Source organism: Glycine max, chromosome 1 (genome assembly GCF_000004515.6).
Source record: "Glycine max cultivar Williams 82 chromosome 1, Glycine_max_v4.0, whole genome shotgun sequence".
Taxonomy (NCBI): Eukaryota; Viridiplantae; Streptophyta; class Magnoliopsida; order Fabales; family Fabaceae; genus Glycine; species Glycine max.
The window spans coordinates 22305479-22312712 of record NC_016088.4 but is presented as its reverse complement, the minus strand read 5'-3'; the positions used below and the strand labels follow the sequence as shown (position 1 = coordinate 22312712).

The 7234-nt window shown below is 39.8% G+C and overlaps 1 non-coding gene across 1 annotated transcript; it reads right to left on the bottom strand.

Annotated features, from left to right (window-relative positions):
* Positions 1–4193: 4193 nt before the first annotated feature.
* Positions 4194–4300, bottom strand: LOC112997892 (small nucleolar RNA R71). The gene has a single exon (XR_003262949.1). It is a non-coding gene; the product is annotated as a small nucleolar RNA R71 (small nucleolar RNA).
* Between the last annotated feature and the right edge of the window lie 2934 nt (positions 4301–7234).

Sequence of the window (7234 nt, the reverse complement as noted above, 5' to 3'; positions counted from 1 at the left end):
CCTCTGAAAGTGGGAACGTGTAGTCCTCTGATGGTGAGGACGTGTAGTCCTTTGAAGGCGAGGGCGTGAAGCCCTTTGAAGGAGAGGACGTGTAGCCCTCTCAAGGCAACCTTATCCTATATTTTGCAAATCCCTCCTGGAACTCCCTTAGAGTGTGTGTTCTGTTTGATTTAGTCACTTGACCATTTTGGAGTGACTGCAATGGGGTCGTTTGATGTTTAATCAATCCATTGAAATTCCAGGGTTTGTCCCCCCCTTTTTTTGTTTAAAAAACATAGATGGGTGAGAACTTTTGATCTGCCCCTAGGTTCGCTTGAGGCTCATGCATGGTGCCCCTCATTGCCCCAGTGTAAGGCTTTGAGGTACCAATCGTTGTCTTTCGTCATGACCTTGTAGCAGGGAACCTATTTGGTGAGAACTTCTAATCTGCCCCTAGGTTTGCTTGAGGTTTATGCATGGTGCCCCTCATTGCCCTAGTGTAGGGCTTTGAGGTATCAATCGTTGTCTTGTTTTCACAACCTTGTAGCAAGGAAGAATGAAAGAAGCGACTGATTCTCAAAAAGGACTTTCAAGGACGAGAAATAGTTGAAGGATTTTTCAATTGACGGATTAAGTCAAATGACTCCTATTCTTGATAACTCACTTCTCTCTAAAAAAGACAAACTTTTTGGAATGATAAAATGAGGTCACATGAACGTCTATATTTTTACTTGAAAACACAATCAATCAAATGTTTTTTTCCTTTTCTTTTTGAACTTTTCTGCTTTACTCGTTGTTTACGACATCCTCACCAAACTCAGGAGCATATGTCGCTTGAGCAAACAAACCAATGGCTTGCACCCACATTCCAGTGGAAGCAAAGATGTAATTACGAGAGGATGAGGGACAAAGATGTCAAATTTATCCATTTTATTTAGCATTGTAACTGTGGCTTACAATAATGGCATAAACTTGAAAATCCTAGTGAGTCATTAGAGACATCTAACAACAGCTTTCAAAATTGCCCCATGTGTGGTGTTGCTTGTCAATGTTAGGATTCAACAAGTGATTCTCCTCAAATTTCAGCCAGCCCACATCAATTAAACCTTGCACCTTATGCTTCAGGGTCATACAGTGCTCAATGGAATGTCCCGGAACTCATCCATGATATGCACATGTTGCGTTCGAGTTGTATCCTCAGAATAATGGAGGTTGAGGAAACCTAGCAAGGGTTATGGCTACCATTGTAGTATCAAGTAGATAAGGGAGCAAGTTAGCATAGGACACTAGAATTGGGGTGAATTCTATAGGCTTTTTTCTGCAAAATTCCTTCCTTGGTTGGTGTTTTGGTTCGTGCTAAAGGTGGTGTTTAGCATTGGTTGTGTGGTAGGTGGGTTTTGTGGTTGATTTAGGGATGGCCTTTGTGGATAACTAGGTGGTGTGTAAGGAGAAGGGTTGTTATTGGCTAAGTAATGACATTGTTGGGTTGGTGGGAAACTTGGTTGTATAGGAATAGCAGTCACAGCATAGGTTTCTCCCTCATTCTCACCCTCTTCATTTGCCCCAGTTTTTGCATTTATCAAAGCATGATGATCAGATTTGCCTCTTTTTAGACCTACTTTGATCATTTCGCCAGCGAAGACCAAATTCGCAAAGCTTGAAGGTGTGTGATGTGCCATCATTTTCTTATATTTTCTAAACACTTTTAGCACCATTTTAATTACTGATTGGTCTTAATTGTCAATTAATTAGGCAGTTTTGTTATTTGGGCTCATTTAGCTAATTTGATGTTTTTAATCTAATTTCAGGAATTAATGAAACATTGGGCTTAATCCGGATTTTGGTTGTGGACTTGAAGACGACAAATAAAGTAGCGCTTACCTTAGTTAATTTCTAATTAGGAAATTTCGCAATTTTATTTTATGTGGTTTAGTGTTTATTTCGTTTTGGGCCAAAGTATTGTAATAGGGCCTAGTAATTTTGAGTGACTCTTTTTAAATAGCAGCCTTGGGATTCGTGCAAGGCTATTCTGTTATGTTATTCATTATTCAAAGCTTTGTTGAGGGTTTTACATTTTTCTACTTGAATGCTACTGTTTCGTTCTTAATGCAATTTTCCATTTTCTGCTTCTAATTACAATTTTGTTCTTGTTTCTTCTTCTACTTTCATTTACGTTTCTGCTTTTAGTTGCATTTGCGTTTTCTGTTTGAATCTATGGAAGGCTAGATTTTCTGGTGTTGTTTCCTTTTGAGGACGAAGCCCAACTCTCTTTGAGGTTTCGTTTATAATGTGGCTTCTTGGCAGTTTCCCCTTCACTAGTTAACCCAAATTCGTGAACATTAATCAGTGCACGCTTCGTGTTCAATTAATTGCCTCTGAGCCTAACTTGCGTTCATGCTTAATGGACGAAGGGCTAACTGGTGTATGTGTTGCCTAATCACGTATTGACAACCCTAAGTTGATTTTCGCTTAGTAAATTGATATAGGGTTGGATTAAGTGGTTAACTGTTAGGGACGAATTCTCCATAACCCAAGATAAGAGAATGGCTTCTGAATCAGAGGAAACAACCCATTTTTAATATTAGTAGTTTCGTATTCCAGTTTACTTGTTCTGTCCATTAAATCACAAAACAAACAACCCCCCCCCAATCGTTACTGTTACTGCAAGTGTATTATGAACATTTGGTTTATCATTGCTCGTTGGGAAACGACCTAGGATCACTTCCTAGTTACTGCTTTTTCATGTTTATTTGTTCGGGTACGGCCTCGATCAAATTTGGCGTCGTTGCCAGGGAGCAGTGTCCAAAGGTTCATAATAGCTAGTGTCGTGTTAGTGTTTAAGTCTTTCGTGTTTTATGTTTAATTGTTAGTATTGTGTTAGTATGTGTGTTGGTGTTGTTTAGTGTCCTGGTATTTTGTTTAGTGCGTGTTCTATTTTAGTTTTCCTATTAAGCACCTTCCCTGTTTCAGTCTTGGGTGTTTTGCTGTGAATAGTGTTTTGCAACGGACTTAGCGACCACTTTTGCTTGCGGCAAAACAGAGTAGTAGTAGAAATCATGTAATGACGGATTTTAGCGACCACCCATGCTGAATTATTTGGGATTTTTTGTTTCAGTAGCTAGGGTTGTTATTTTTGGCTGAATTTTTTTGTGGTAACTTCTTTCAATCCATATTTAGTGGGAAAAATAGCTAGAGCCTTTAGTTTGGTCAGATTTGAAAGTTCCAAAAATGTAGCGAATTTTGTGTTTGTCAAAACTTCAAATGGCCATAACTTTTGCTCCGGTTATCAGAATCACAATTATTATATATGTATTTGGGGTAGAAAAAAATTTCCTACGCCGTGGTAGTAGGCCCTGGGCTGGCTGAGGTCTCCATCGTCCAAAAATAGTGATTCTGTCAAAAGTTTTTTTATTTTTCAAGTTTTATTCACTTATTTTTCTTAACCTACCATAGTTAGACTTTGAATTTTTGCCTGAAATTTTTTGTGCCATCTTCTCATCATTTTATAAGGTTGCTCAAAAAATTTCAAGTCATTTGGATATCATTTGAGGGTAGCTGTAGTTCAAACCTACACCTTTATTTACATGACAAGGCAACTAGTTGTGCATGCTGAATGTAGTGTATGACTAGAGGCAATCCATCTGACTTACAACCCTTTGATCCTGAGATAGATAGGACATTTCATAGATTAGTTAGGCATCATTTTATACCTTTTGATCATCCTGAGCATTCCATTACTAGTGAATCTGTGCATTCTGTTATTGGTGATTTTGAACATCCTAATTTTGAGCATTATAATTTTGAGCATTCTGATTCTGAGCATTCTATTATGAGAACATGGCACAACCTCCACCCCGTGAGAGGACTCTAAGGGAAATGGCTGCACCTGATTTCACCTACGAAAGCTTGTGCATCGAATACCCTGATGAGGATGTCCCATATGTTCTTAAAATTGGACTGATCCATTTGCTTCCAAAGTTTCATGACCTTGAAGGTGAAGACCCACACAAACATCTGAAAGAATTTCATATTGTCTGCTCCACCATGAAACCCCAGATGTCCAAGAGGATCACATATTTCTGAAGGCTTTTCCTGATTCTTTAGAGGGAGTGGCAAAGGACTGGTTGTATTACCTTGCTCTAAGGTCCATCACGAGCTGGGATGACCTTAAGAGAGTATTCTTAGAAACAATTTTCCCTGCTTCCAGGACCACAGCCATCAGGAAGGATATCTTAGGCATTAGACAACTCAGTGGAGAGAGCCTGTATGAATACTAGGAGAGATTTAAAAAACTATGTGCCAATTGCCCTCACCATCAGATTTCGGAGTAGCTGCTTCTCCAATATTTTTATGAAGGACTCAGTAATATGGAGAGAAGTATGATAGATGCTGCCAGTGGTGGAGCCCTTGGAGACATGACTCCTGCTGAAGCCAGAAATTTAATTGAGAAGATGGCTTCCAACTCCCAGCAGTTTAGCGCCATAAATGATGCTATAGTCATTAGAGGAGTGCACGAGGGAGCTACAAACTCAGCTGCATCATTTGAAACTAAGAAGCTTGAAGGAAAACTAGATGCATTGGTTAACTGGGTAACCCAGCTGGCCTTGAACCAGGAATCTGTACCTGTCGCAAGGGTCTGTGGTTTGTGCTCCTCTGCTGACCACCATACAGACCTTTGCCCTTCCATGCAGCAACCTGGAGCAATTGAGCAGCCCGAAGCTTATGCTGCAAACATTTACAATAGACCTCCTCAACCTCAGCAACAAAATCAACCACAACAGAACAATTATGACCTCTCCAGCAACAGATACAACCCTGGATGGAGGAATCACCCTAATCTCAGATGGTCTAGCCCTCAGCAACAACAACAGCAGCCTGCTCCTTCCTTCCAAACTGTTGTTGGCCCAAGCAGACCATACATTCCTCCACTAATCCAAAAACAGCAACAGCCCCAGAAACAGCCAACAGTTGAGGCTCCTCCGCAACCTTCCCTCGAAGAACTTGTGAGGCAAATGACCATGCAGAACATGCAGTTTCAACAAGAGACCAGAGCCTCCATTCAGAGCTTAACCAATCAGATGGGACAATTGGCTACACAATTAAATCAACAACAGTCCCAGAATTTTGACAAGCTGCCTTCTCAATCTGTCCAAAATCCCAAAAATGTCAGTGCCATTTCATTGAGGTCGAGAAAGCAGTGTCAAGGACCTCAACCCGTAGCACCTTCGTCATCTGCAAATGAACCTGCTAAACTTCACTCTACTCCAGAAAAAGGTGATGACAAAAATTTACCTAACAATTTTTGTGCAGGTGAATCTTCCACTAGTAATTCTGATTTGCAGAAGTAGACATCCCTCCTCTTCCATTCCCTCCAAGAGCAGTTTCCAACAAAAAAATGGAAGAGGCAGAGAAAGAGATCTTGGAAAAATTTAGAAAATTAGAGGTAAACATACCTCTGCTGGATGCAATAAAGCAAATTCCAAGATATGCTAAATTCTTGAAGGAGTTATGCACTAATAAGCGGAAGCTTAAAGGAAGTGAACAAATTAGCATGGGCAGAAATGTCTTCGAATTGATTGGTAAATTTGTTCCCCAAATTCCTGAAAAATGTAAATATCCAGGTACATTCAGCATACCTTGTATTATAGGGAATAGTAAGTTTGACAATGCCATGCTAGATTTAGGAGCTTCTGTTAGTGTTATGCCTCTGTCTATTTTTAATTCTCTATCTCTAGGTCCCTTGCAGTCAACTGATGTGGTAATTCATTTAGCTAATAGAAGTGTTTCCTATCCTGTTGGTTTCATAGAAGATGTCTTAGTTAGAGTTGGTGAACTGATTTTCCCTGTTGATTTTTATATTTTGAATATGGAGGATGAGTTTTCTCAAGAATCAGTTCCCATCATTCTAGGTAGACCCTTTATGAAAACTACTAGAACTAAGATAGATGTATATGCAGGCACACTATCCATGGAGTTTGGTGATATACCTGTTCATTTTAATATTCTGGATGCTATGAAATACCCATCTGAAGATCTTGCTGTATTTCGTGCTGAAATAATTGACCATGTTGTTGATGAATAAATGACTGATCTTTACTTTAATCTGCATGCCTCTCACTCTTCATGCATTGAGTCTGAAATTGTACTTGATCATATGTCTGAATTTGATGCTGAGAGTTAATCTGAAAGTGATATTGATTGCATGTCTGGTGGTGGTGTTTTACCTCTCGAGATTGATTTTATAGAGTCAGATAGGACTAACCATGTTTCAGGAAGTACACATACCTCTGACTTTCTTTATGAGGTACAGGATGAGAAACCATCTCCTTCTATCCAGCCAACCATACCAGAATTGAAGCCTCTGCCATCAAATTTAAAATATGCTTACTTGGATGATAGCAAAAGTTTTCCAGTGATTATATATGCCTCCCTTGCTGATGAGTAAGAGGAGATGTTGTTGTCTGTTCTCAAGAAGCATAAGAAGGCTATAGGCTGGACCCTGGTGGACATTCCTGGTATTAGCCCATCCACATGTATGCATCGAATAAATTTAGAGGATTGAGCTAAACCAGTAAGACAACCACAGAGAAGACTCAACCCCGTGATTCTTGATGTAGTGAAGAAGGAGATAACCAAGCTTTTGCAAGCTGGAATCATTTATCCTATCTCCGACAACCAATGGGTGAGTCCCGTCCAGGTAGTCCCGAAGAAGACCGGCCTCACAGTGATCAAAAATGAGATGGAGGAGCTGATTCCTACTCGGGTGCAGAACAGTTGGAGAGTCTGCATTGACTATAAGAGGCTGAACCAGGTTACCAAAAAGGACCATTTTCCCCTGTCATTCATTGACCAGATGCTTGAACGCTTGGCAGGTAAATCTCACTACTGTTTCCTTGATGGTTTTTCTAGTTATATGCAAATTACTATTGCTCCTGAGGATCAGGAAAAGACCATATTCACCTGCCCCTTCGGCACTTTTGCCTATAGGAGGATGCTTTTCGGCCTGTGCAATGCCCCTGGTACCTTCCAACGGTGCATGATTAGTATTTTTAGTGATTTCTTGGAAAATTGCATAGAGGTGTTTATGGATGATTTCACTGTGTATGGATCCTCTTTTGATGGTTGTTTGGATAGTTTGGAAAAAGTTTTGAATAGATGCATTGAAACTAACCTTGTTCTAAATTTAGAAAAATGTCATTTTATGGTTGAGCAAGGTATAGTTTTAGGCCACATTATTTCCAATAAGGGTATTGAA